Genomic DNA, 13513 nt, shown 5'->3' on the forward strand with positions numbered 1-13513 from the left:
CAGAGGCTCAGTAAGACCACCAAATTCATTTCGCTGCAATGGAGAATCAGTCTCTAGGGTCAGGGAAAGTGTGTTAATCTACTTTATCTGCTAGCTTACAGAAAATTGCATATTTAAGCCTCTTGTTATGAAATGGCTACATCAGTCACTAATTAATGTGTTCTACATGCTGTGTGAGGCTGTTGTACCTTCACAAACACTGTGAGCATCTCTACTGTATCCCTCGCATCAGCACCAGCATCAGCTCCATCAGCAGCACACAGAGGCAGCAGCACATTGGTTAACACTGTACATAACCTCCTCACAAATTGCACAGCTTCAGCAGCAACACATCCATTAGTCTGGAAAAGACAGCATTCCCAAGTGGCTCCAGTGCATTTTCCCCCCCAATTCTCCTGTCACCAGCCAATCCTCTGTATGCTTTCCCTGCATGTAGGGAGTGTTCATCACTAATCAGGTCAATGATCATCCCAAATCTCAGGAGACCTGATAGGAGCCTTTCGCCCTAGTTAGAAGATTGCCCTGTCCAGGGCACAGTGGCTGGAGATTTTCTACTGAGATCAGTGTGGTACAATACTACTCTACAAGAGAAGCTCCCAGGATTTCAGCTTCCCTGGAAGCAAGAGAAAAAGAGAGAGACCAGGAAAAAAAACCACAGAGGCACTACAAGCAGTTTCTCTACCTGCTGGGTGTTGGTTTGCCTGTTCAGCTCCTTGGTGCTTGAGCTGTAGGACAGAAAGCATCTCAATTAAGGTAAGTGATCCCTTATCTGGGTGAATGCATTTTTTTTTCTTTCCAAGTCTTTGCATTGAAACTTCTGAGTGAACTGCCATTCTGCACTGCAGCAAATCAGCCTTTTCTATCTCTGTCAATAAAAAAGCTTTTATTTCTCCCTTTACTATATTCCCTGATAGTAGGCTGTCAATTTTCTAGAGTGAACTGTTTTCTGTTTGACCTTTTCATGTTGCTGGTGTGCCAGCTTAAAGGCTGTGTGCTCTGCAAGAGAGTACAGAGATTGAGCTCTCTTGTTTAAAGGAAATACTAAACCTGATTTTTGTGGATGAAAAAGAAAGAAAAATGTTTGCATGATTAGTCAGTGTTGCATGTCTTTTACCACTTTGGAATAAAACTTCAGTTTGTCTAGGTGTCAAGTCTTAAAGGGAGCTAGTACAGCCAGAGTTTTGTAAATCATAATAGGTATATATAGTCCTGCTGACAAGTAAGATGCTGGACTATTATATACCCCTCTAGGGTTAAACACAAAAAAGGAAAAACAAAATGTGAAATTTCATTCTAGCTTAGTGGATGTCCAGGACATAAAGCAACCTAATAATGTCAACATTTGACTCTGTTTCCATCTCTCTCTTAGAACATTCTTATTTATAGAATAGTTCACTGTCTTAATAGGTCTATAGTACCTAAGGGACACTGTAGAAGAAGTACAATGTCTGCTTATTGCAGATAAGACATTTAAAATGCTGGGATGATGAGTTTAAAGACAACAGAATGTGAGATTTTCTATACATCTGCTTTCATCATTGTTACAGTGAATTACTAGGGAAAAATAGATAAATCATCTCTGGGTTGTTGCAAAAGCAGTTGTAAATCATTTTTTGCTTGTGATCAAATCTTGATTCCCAGTAAGATGGTATAAATATGAAGAATGAAGTGTTAAATCAGAAAGCCATGTCAGATTAGTGACCAGGTATTTTATTCTGTCACTCTGAATTTCAAGTTAGCGCATCAAATTCAAGGACTCTTTTGCCTGCCTAAGGTCACATCTTAAAGTTAACAAGAGTCCATTGTCCACTTGTGGCCAAGTGTTCGTATATTCTCATTCAAGGTGAATTGTATCTGGGTTTGATTGCAGACTTGCTTGGAAGGGTGCCTTTTTTTAACCAGATTTGAAAGAACGCATGTATGGTTGCTTGTTATTCTCTGTAATAGGTTGAACAGTTCTCCTAAAATGCATTATGTTGAGCAGAATAGCAGATTGTGTGAACACTGCAAATTTACTGGCATTGCCTCTTGCACGTTGAATTTGTTTGGTAATATGTCTGGGGATGGATATCTCCCATTTTGGTGATATCATTTTGTCAGGTAATGTATAATGTTTAGTTATTTGAGTGTCTTATATTATATGTACGTCACTGTTTCATATTTGGTATCATGTGCAGCAAAACTTCATAACGTAAAGGATAATGTAATACTTATAAGTTTATATTTACGTTGGTATATGATAGGTGAATGCATGCAATCATTGGACACTGTTAGCACTCTCTGCTGAAGTTTTCCATGTAGTCCCTATAATAGCAGCAAATTATATGCTGCTCTCTTTCTAGAGAGGTTTGATTTTTCATGGATTTGGTAGAATGCAGACTTGATGGATTTGGTAAAGTGCAGAAATAGCAGCTGATAAATTCTTTTGTGGCCTAATTTACTGTGGCGGTTTATGTATGGCAGATTGCAGATTCATATGAAAGAGCAGATTTGCATCTATACAAGATATTTTAAGAAGTGTTGCTTGAAGAAGTTATTTGCATGATGAACTGCCATGGATTATATTCATTAAAAATGTTCGTATGTGCATAGTATCATTGGAATGAAAATGAAAAGTATTTTTTTCTTCTTAGGTGAGTTTATTTTATTAGTTACTTGAGATGATGATGTTACTACTTGTTTGTTTATTATATTAGCATTGTGTGACATTTACTGAGAACTTTGATTACATATTGGGGTTATCATATGGGAAACATGACTGGTTTACAAAGGAGGTGGCGTCTGGAACAACTAAATATACAAAACACAAGACTTTATTCTAGGATATTTTTGATAACAAATATCTTCTAAAGATCTTTTATGTAATGTGGTAATAGGACACCCAAATCCAGAAATTATTATCTTTATCTAGTACTATTCCTATCTTAAACGTTTTAGTATTAGGTAGGTTAAGCAAAGTTTGGAAACCCTTCATCAGGTGTTAAAAGTTAGTAGAGCTCCACTTTAGCGGTTTACCCAGGCTTGTGATGTAGCACTTCAGTGAGCTCTAAAACAAGCACACACTAACTTCTGTTACAGCAGGTACTGTAGTCAATTCATCCTCAAAGTTAACAGTACACATGTGGAGGTAACGTCCACACCTCAGATTGCCCCTTCTAAAGGGTTTGTTCTGTTTTTAGTTTACCCACTCTGGAGGGCCTGTTGTGTTCTCAGTTTACCCTATTCTGGAGGGCCCATTCTGTTTTCAGTTTACGCCATCTTGAGGGCCCATTACATTCTCAGTTTACCCCTTCTAGATGGCCCATTCAGTTCCCAGTATTACCCTTCTGAAGGGCCTGTTGTGTTCTCAGCTTACCCCTTCTGGAGGGCCTTATCTTTGTGTACATCAGGGATGTAAAGGTAGGAAAGCTGTCCATTCAGTGCTGGGAGGAGGAAGCAGGTTGAGCTGAGCTGCTATGTCACTGCTAGCAAGGAGGGGCAGAGGGTAAACTGAACAATGCTGGATTAAAATTAAAACTTTTATGTTTGGGCTCCTACACGTTGATCTTGGACTCACATCTGGTAATGAAGTTTTGCTTTCTGCTAATACCAGGGAGTATTACCACACATCTTGCAGATACCACAGACCAACAACACTTGCTGCTGATATCAAAAACTGGCAACACACAGGCTGCTTGTGACAAGGACCAACAACACATATTCATCTAATATGAAGGACTGTAAATACACATCTCGCTGATACCAATGACTAACAATAAACCTGCAAAACCCTGGACTTACAGTGCACATCCCTCTGATCCCTCTGATGCTGTGGGTTTAATAAACATATTTTTCTGATGTCAGGGACTGACAATACACATTAAGCTAATACCAGAGTTCATGTTAGCGTTATAGGGATGAAGTAAATAAGAAAAGCTGGAGCAAATTCATCTTAAAAATAGCAGGAGACTAATCAGTATAGACAAAGGCTGTAGATAGATAGGATTCTTTAGTCTCAGTTCTTACACAAATGAAAAACACATCTGCAAAAGATTTATTTGAATTGTGGCTTTGTAAGAACAGTCACACATGCTTCAAAGTGGTTTGAAAAGCAGCTACAAAGGCAACAGTGCAAGTTCTAGACCAAAATCTAAGCAAAAAATACAAAAATAAAAGCAAAAACTTTATTATAGGAACTTTTAAACTATATTTTATATTTATCAATGTTCAGTTAAGTAAACTGTAGGCTAGACACATTCTACATCCATGGCAAAACGTCACACCAGAGTCAGAGTTTGGATTAGGCAAAAGAAGATTGCGGAGGAATCTGCAACATTAGAGGCTGAATACATGGTTTGGGTTCAGAAATAAAAAACATGGATGGTCTGAAAGATTCTGAGCAATATGATTAAAAATTCCTGGCTGAGAGCTGATGTAAAATACTGCATGTTTGCCCGCCTTTACACATGAGATCCCAGATATTCATCTAAGTGGGTTATCCTCCTCTGCTGCTGAATGGAAGGAGAGCAAAGAGAGAGCTGAGCGGCTAACTCACTGCTCGGAGGGGGAGCGGGGTGCGATGAGCTGCTGAGTGACTGCTAGGAGAGGGGAGCTAAGTGAGCTGAGCTGCTGAGTGACTTCTAGGAGAGAGAAGCAGGGTGTGCTGAGCTGATGAGTGACTTCTAGGAGAGAGAAGCAGGGTGTGCTGAGCTGCTGAGTGATTTCTAGGAGAGGGGAGCTGGTTGAGCTGAGCTGCTGAGTGATTTCTAGGAGAGGGGAGCTGGTTGAGCTGAGCTGCTTTCTAGGAGAGGGGAGCTGGTTGAGCTGAGCTGCTGAGTGACTTCTAGGAGAGAGAAGCAGGGTGTGCTGAGCTGCTCAGTGACTGCTGGGAGAGGGGAGCTGGTTGAGCTGAGCTGCTAAATGACTTTTGAGAGGGGGAAGCAGGGTAAGCTGACCTAGACTTGTGTGCTTTGGCTTTAGGATTTAAGGATGAACTGTTCTACATTGTTTGCTGCTGAAGAAATCACTGATTGCTTCTTTAAAGCTAGTTTCTGTATGTTAAAAATATGCATATTTTGAATGTCCACAGAATTATATTGGTCCTTAGAATATTCCTGTAGAACATTGCAATTACCTGTTTAAAAATTACTGTTGAATTAGCTCAGTTAGACTTCTAGAATCAGATCTGAACCATTGATTCTTTTTTTTACTGTTATATATATATATATATATATAATCATTAAGTTGGGAAGACTGCTTACATTTTATAACATTTATTTGCTCACTCCTAAATATCATATACTGTGCTGTGTTTGACTTGAAGTCAATAATAAGAGATATGATAGATTTCCTGACCTTCTTAAGATGCCCACACAAATTAAATGTTGGCCTCCTGATGGGCAGACTGGTCACTGATCTTCTGTATATGAGCAGCACAAAGATATCACCCTCTGAGATTTCCAAAGAATAATAAAGGTTAAGATATCTCATATTGCTTTTCACTTGATAAACCAGAGTCAGAGGTAACTTTTTAATTTAGGTATATTATCTGTAGTCATACATGCCTGCAGCCTATGGGTCTATTTCAATATTTTTTTTCACAAGATTTAAAGAGCATTTTTCCAAGAGTCAGATATTTTTATTTTATTTGTAAAATTGTGCATAATTTGGGTGAATTTATGTGAATGGCTTCAGCCTTTCGGGACATATTTATAAAGCAGTTATTGTGATTTTCAACATTCACTGGTGTAGAATAGTGATGAGGTTTTAGTTTGGATGTTTGTAATACCACCCTTAACAACCACCAGCAATGTTAATGGCTGGTGTTAATTAGGAATATTTATCTGCATAAATATGGGTATTATATCACCCAATCAATGCACATATATATTCCATAAATGAAGGTTCATGCACAAATGATAGCTAGTCACTCAAACAGTTTAAGAAAACAAGGTGAAACATGAAGTACACAGCAATATTGTTTAATATCTAGATATAGGAACTCCTACTGGTAATCAGTTTATTATGGGAACTAGATCTTGTTTACTGGCATCTGTTTTATTATCTCTTTGTTTATTGTTCCTTGGTTGAGGTTCTTTAATAACCACTGATTAGGCATTCCCTCAGGTGAAACAGATGGCCAGTACAAGGAAAAACAGGTTCCCATATTTAAACACAACATTCCTACACATATACACCCTTATACACATATAATAAATATACATATATATCCATCCACATATATCTGTAAATATCTATACACAATCTTGGGGTGCAACACTGGGAGCTGGCGTGGGTACTGTTCCCATCATTCAGAAAATGTTCTAAGGTTTGCTTTAAAGGATTCATATAGAACTGTTAAATGAATATTCATCACCCCAAACCAATGTGTGTTCACCTATAACTAGGGGAAGAGCACACGTCCTTCAGTTAAACCAATGTGTGTTCACCTATAACTAGGGGAAGAGCACACGTCCTTCAGTTAATTTTTGGTAAATGTTCCCTAATAAGCTCTTTACTGTCCGTGGAAAGCAAAAAATAAATAACTACATAAACCTGGGAACAGAACATGGTCAGTTATTGTAATATGACCGACTTCTTTTGTGAGACATATCACAGGCTTTACAGTTTACATTTTATGAATACAAGCCAAAGTGCAAAATAATATTGCAGTGCACTGTTCTCTACAACAGTTTTTGTCTGTTTAGTTATTTTTTGAAGGCTTCTTTACTACATTGATAAATACCTCCTGTTGGGTAAATCCTTTAAAATCTGCCAGCAATGTTCATGATTCACTCTTGCAATCTGCTTTACTATGTTTGATCCACCTATCTGTACTTTTAATTACTTAATTTTCCTTAAACTTTTTTTTTACAAATATATATATATATAAATATATTAATATATATATATATATATATATATATATATATTTGAATTTATATAATATAGTCAGTGTTTTGTGGAAAAGATATAAAAAATCATTATAAAGGCATCTGCATACATATCCTGGGTCATTAATTTCTTTCTCTTCTTAACTTCTTAAAGTTTGATAAAATGATGCAAGGTTTAGAAAACGTTTATTTTTTGTGTCCACACTACACAGATTTTTTCCCTGCTTTATGCTCCAGTGGCACAAAAGGTATGGAGTAAACCCCCCATCAAGGCACAGACAGGAAACCAATCCTAAAAATCTATTACCACTCTACTAATTATTGTGCTGTGTTTTTTTTTTGTTTTTTTTTGCTATATGTGCCCTAATTAGGCAAATCTCTGTTTTAGATACACAACAGGAAATAAAGACAATTCTGTACAATTTGGACACATACAGAAAAAAAACCTGAAAGAGGTCAGAGTACTTCTACAGCTAAGAGTATTTAATTATGTTTAAAGGGACGTTCACGTTTTATGGTGGCTTCCTCAAGTTCTGCAAGTTTGAACAAGCCCCAACTTTTAAAGCTACAGGGGTAACTCACTCAACTTAATACAGCCTCTTTGGTGTCTTGGCAGATGCACTGTCTATGAACACAGTGGTTTCCATAGAATTGTTCTTGGACAGTTAGCATCTGGCAGTCAGTGGCCATAACTTTTGGGGTATGTTGCAGACACTCTTCAGAACTAAGAAGGCCACTTGGATAAGTTGTGAAATGTTTTTAGCATTAAATGTGACTAACAACTCCAAGCTTCTAAGTGCTAAGTAAACAAACCAGGAATATTGTCTGTGATAGAGGAATTGACTGTAAACACAGAATGCATTTCTTCTGACAAGTACAGCTCTCTATTTAAAAAGGATCTAACCTAATCATGTATGATGCATGTAACCAGGAAAATCTTACAATGAAACAGGAGGGAATTCTGTTTCTTACACAAATTACATTATTCAGGGGCAGAGTTAAAAAACAGATTTTTTTTGTATGTTGTACCAATGTTTTTTAAAAATGTCTTCCATGTCTTGAAATGGAAAAAGTGAACACCATCTTCTATTCCATGAGGTTAATTGTAATGGTAATTTAGCCCAATAAATGTGTTTAAGCCAGGATTATGCACAATTTACCGGTTGAAATTAACTCTGTTGTATATTTTACACTAGGGTCCAGTTATAAAGGCCTTACCATTGATTAAAAAAGGGGTGTGCTGTACAAAGGAGTATTGGACTGTATGTGCTTCTGCACTTAAAAGCTAATGGAGCTCAAAAAAAGTGAAATGAAGGAAAAATGGGGGGAGGCATGACTGCCATGAGACCTTTCAAGGTCCTTAGTATGGAATTCCTCTGAGGAATAAAGCAAAGGGAAGATAACTGAAAATTGATTTCTTCTACTATTACTTTTACAAAATAATGTCCCTTAATAAGGTCCCTAGCCCTCTTGTAATAGGATATTTAATCCATGCAAAGGAAATACCCTTTGTCTCCATACTTTGCTCCCTTCATTGATAGTTGAGATGATTGAGGCTTTGCTCCTTCAATGGTGTGCAACATTCTATTAGTGAGGAAGCAATACCTTGATAACCCAGCCAATGTAGAAGTGATGAATGGGAACCAGTAATATATTTTTAGCAACCGATCCCCCATCTGCTGAGTTGTTTCCTGTGACAGGATTGGGTATCTTCTGTGGACCTATCCCGATAATCCAGGGAGAATTCTGCTCGGATTTAAAAAGCAGTAGCGAAAGATGGCCTGCCCCTGGCTTCAAGGCAATACTGGTTTAAATATCTTATATAGATAGACTGTGCCAGCCCACATTTAGGATATTACGTTGCATAAACTCAGTGCAGTAATATTGACAAAATCATGCAATACAGAAAGCTTATCTTCATATGCATAATTTAAAAGTTACGTGCAGTACTCAAAGCCTGCTGGATTCCTCTGCTCATCTTTTGTGTAATAAATCTATCATTGTACATATCTCTGTTATGTGTTCTTTCATTATTATGGCAACAAATTTCAGCTAAGAGCTTAATATATTGAAATATTGATCATGTCTAAACGTTTCCCTATGGAAGGAGGAATGCAGTGGTGACAGCAATAGATCCCTAAGCAAATGTTAAAAAGATCAACTTGTCCTACATGTGTAATATGAATATGTAGGATTCTGACGGCATTATTTTAGGAACACAATTGAACCTTCCATGCTCCTCCACTGGACAGAGTAACCCTTGCAGTTCATAATGGCAATTTTTGTCTTTAGCACATAAAGTAATGAGATTTTATCATGGAGCAGGAAGTAATGGGAAATCATCTATTGGAATTTAGAAACTTTTTTTTGTTGGTGGTGGTGACGGAAGACCTCCTGTGATGCCTGCTCTGTGGCTGGATCATTTCAGATAGCTGTAACTGTAACACGCCTGCAGTTTTTTATATTTAAACTTAATTTACCCTTAAAACCTAACTTTAATTATTTGGCCTGAAACATAATGGTTTAAATAAACAGTTAACATTGGACCATATAGATGCATTCATTATCCTTTATTTCACAAGCAGCAAAAAAGGCATGGTGATGTCCATGGGAAGTTTGCTGCAACTGCTACCTCCATAGACTTGAATAGGTACTGCTTGCAATTGGGTAAAGCTTGACAGGTATTTGCAAATGCCAGGATTCTTTAACACAAGACTGCAGAGAAGAGCTGCTCTTTAAAAATACATATCCCTTGTTAGAAATACATATGTGTATCTTATTAATGAGGGTATGATAACATTTCATTAATATGACATGTTCTTACTAACTGCTTTCATTACATAATGTACCCACGAGTCACATTATATTGCTGTTGCTGTCATTATATGGGTGGATGGTTGTCTCAGCAGTAGCAACATGAAATTCCTTCTAGGATTTTTAGAAAATTGTCTGACTAACACATGAGATAACGACAATAAATGGACTTGTTATCAGTCTCTTTTTTTGTATGCATGACTAATCATTTAACAAAGAAAACTTTGACATTTTTAAAAGGTTGAAGCCTTTTCCTCACTGTATCTGTAGAACCCTATAATCCTTTATCAAATGTTAGACCTATAACTGTAAACCACTGTCATTTAAGTGTAATTTGGCTAAACTGTTTTACATGTTATAAAAATATATTATCATTTAATTATTTAAAAGCTTATTTTTTGTGGCGCTGTTTTACAGAAGCTGTGAAATGGCAAACTGCATATATTGGCATATGACTCATGTAAAGGAATGTCATTTACTAATGCCTAACATTCTGATGGTTATAAACAACAACTGATTGCTTATTCAAACTATGCTAATATATTACAGCTATCCCTATGGAACTTGATTTATCAAAGCTCTCCAAGACTGGAAAAGATAGACTATGAATGAAACTAGTCCAGGGTTCAGAATATTTGCTAAATATTAGCAATATTGGAAATCCATTCCAGGTTTGCTGGATCATCCAGGTTCTCCCATAATATTCTGTCTTCTCCAGTCTTGAAGGGCTTTAAAATCAGGCCCTATATGTCCTATTGATTCCTGTTCAATGCTGATATTGATAGCAGTGATTGCTGCAGCCAAATTAGAACTAAAGAGAATAATGGATAACTTGCTTTATTGAGACTGTAATGACTATCCCAGCTTTGACATGTAACATCTGGATGGAGGTACTCAGGTAATAATTTTCAGGACAAGAATGGATAACCCACTAACTGGTGGAAACAGCAATAAGACTTTTAGATGGGTCATCCTTCCTCAAACATGCTCAGAGACTACTTGGTGTCAGGTAATTTCCTTGTAATTAATTATGGGGAAGTTTTAGAAGCAACAGACTATTCTATCAGTTCTGTTTTTTTTTTAACAGTAATCCAAGTGTAGTGCTAGCTAAATGTTTTATTTCTCCTGAAGATATTCACAAGAACACAGAAGGGTTCAGATCTTTGTCAGGCTTTGTATTGCTAACTGGACCTCTACTGAGCAGATATTTCCCAATTTATTATTTTGGTGACTGCCTGTCCCTGGAACAGTTACCAAGAATTATTCTCTCCAACAGTGACACAAAAAAGAATTTAATTTGGGTGAAACAAGAGCTAATGGGAGATTTCCCCAGTAGAGACAATAGCACAAACCCTTAAAAATGCAAAAAATATTAAAATCAAGTGATACTTTTAGGTGAAAGAGTTTGATTTGATGTACCTACTGTTGTTTAGGAACAATGTGAACCATTGTGTTCTTCTATTGTGTTAACAGCTAATCCATTGTTATAAAAAGTTAAGGTGCACCTTTGGGACTTAAATAAAATGTTGGATATTAGATGCAGACTTTGTTGGCTTTACACTTCCTGGGCTCACCCATAGTCAAACAGGGTTTGTTTAATTATTCTCAGTGACCAGTGCCCACACATAAATGTTAAGGTCCCCAACTCTTAGGTGGCTTGTTACACTGATCCAGGTATTAAATAACAAGTCTGCATTTGTGATCTGATATGTAATCTAATCACTTTTTAATTTGCATGGCAGTGGAAGGAGGCATAAAAAACATTATGCTCCAAAATGTTACCTGCATTTTAAATACACATGTTCTGTAAAGGTAATTAGGCTTAATTATTAAGAAACAAAGTGCATTACCTATATTATTAGAACACACAATATACCTATTTAACTTCCATAAAGTTTATTCTGATGTATTGCTCTGTATTATTGTACTTTGGACTAATTGTAGACAATATCCCAATTCACAACTAATTTAGCCTCAACTCAGAAATGCAGAGCACTTTCAAGATCACTTATTGCGGAGAGGATGAAGAAACAGCTGTTCATCTGTCCTCCCCTGCTTACCATTCTGACACAATTTCTTGTTGTTCTTGGGCCCTAAACAGAAGCATTAAAACCCAAGAAGCATTGGGAATGAGGAGGGAGGGCATCACAATTAAGGGCTTTCAAAATGATCACTTCTACAGTAAAAAAATATGGCAGCTGAGTAATTTTAAAATTAACTGGTGGCTGCTATTTCATGTAGCAGATATCATAGGCAATTGAAGAATTGGAAAAACATAGATACATCTCTCTCTCCCTCTATATATATTTTATATATATATATATATATATATATATATATCAAACCCAGTGAAAATGCAACAGTGTTTAAATCCAGCTCTATGATCATGCAGTATTCTTTCTACGTGCATCTTGCACTGCATCTCTCTATCTTGTTAAAGTAAAGCTATAGCCATTCTGACCTGCATAAATATGAAAGTATGATTGTATTTTATGAGCCTACACACTTCAACTGCAGGAAGTAAAAGACAAAAAAAAATACCCTGCACAGAAAACATTTTATTGTTTAAGTCAAACATTTCAGTTCTAGGTATAATCTGCAGGGAAATTAGAAAAAAAAATAATTTAGGATAATAATATTAGTAGGCTAGGAATTTCATCCTAGCAGACTTTCTATGTGGGTGTCTAGAAATAAGACCTTACTGTCAACAAATCTATTAATATTTGAACCGAGTAATGAAAAATCAGGAATGAATCTGTACGTATGGATATGTTCGTTCAGACACAGATGTTTTAGGAAACTTTTTTTTTTAGGCTCAGAATCTTCCACTATTCAATGGCTAATTTTCCCTGTATGAAGCAGATTTCTGAAGACAGTAAAATGACTTTGTGAAAAATATGACCTTTTCAACAGTCTGAAATATTAATGTTACATCTGTAGCTGTGTTAGAACAAAGTAGCTATTTTAGCTAAAAATGAGGAATCTATAAATAGTTCAGTTTAAGATCTGAGGGTACAGCAAACACTATTACTTTAATACTAATATGCAGCTAATATTCCAGAAACATATTGTAATGAAAGTTGAAATTTATTCACTCTATGTTGTTGTAAGATAAAACTAATGAGTATCATAAAAGGCATATTACAGCATTGACCTGTGTCATCAATTTAAATGGCATAGATTGATGCAACGCAGCAAAATGCAATATTGGGTAATAATTAGTGGAGATTTTTATTTTATCTGTCAGTCCTGCTGGTTATTTTAAGATGAACCAAACTACTCTTGTATAATTTCTTAAGTGAAAATCTAAATATGAGACATTGCTTTATGTGCTCAGATAAAAATTGGCCTATAGATAAAAACTGACCTATGTGCATAGTGTAATGTTCAGCAATTCACACTGGCGAAGGGAACACAATAAATCAGTCATGCTCTGGAAATGTTGAAATAAATGTAAATTCTTGTTGGCTGACACACTCTATCGAACTATGAATTTATATTTGCCAATGTCACTGAGATCACCAGTTTCATTCATGAGTGAGAATGGGAATTTGTTTATCAAAATATGCATACATAGAATGACAAAGATAATGGGAATTTTAGAACAAAGCTTTTTTAAAGAAAAAATGTTCCTTGGCATGGAAAATACACAGTAAAGTGAACTGCATTGAATTTTATATATCCAACCTTTATGTTGTCCTTGCATTTCTGCTATGACCTTGATGCAATCTTTATTTCCCCTGGCTTTCTCGCTTTTTATTCTGCATATTCACTTTGTCAATTGACCATTGATCATCGCTCCAAAACCACAATTGATTCTTACCCAT

At 36.3% G+C, this 13513-nt stretch overlaps 1 protein-coding gene across 1 annotated transcript in view; it reads left to right on the top strand.

Annotated features, from left to right (window-relative positions):
• The first annotated feature begins 284 nt into the window (after positions 1-284).
• The window catches only part of CDH12 (cadherin 12), a 410196-nt gene continuing 396967 nt past the window's right edge, over positions 285-13513 (top strand). The window contains exon 1 of the mRNA XM_072411847.1: positions 285-753. The gene's annotated coding sequence lies outside the window, so the exon portion shown is untranslated. The remainder of the gene's footprint in view (positions 754-13513) is intronic.

Source organism: Pyxicephalus adspersus, chromosome 5 (genome assembly GCF_032062135.1).
Source record: "Pyxicephalus adspersus chromosome 5, UCB_Pads_2.0, whole genome shotgun sequence".
In the NCBI taxonomy this organism is placed as follows: Eukaryota; Metazoa; Chordata; class Amphibia; order Anura; family Pyxicephalidae; genus Pyxicephalus; species Pyxicephalus adspersus.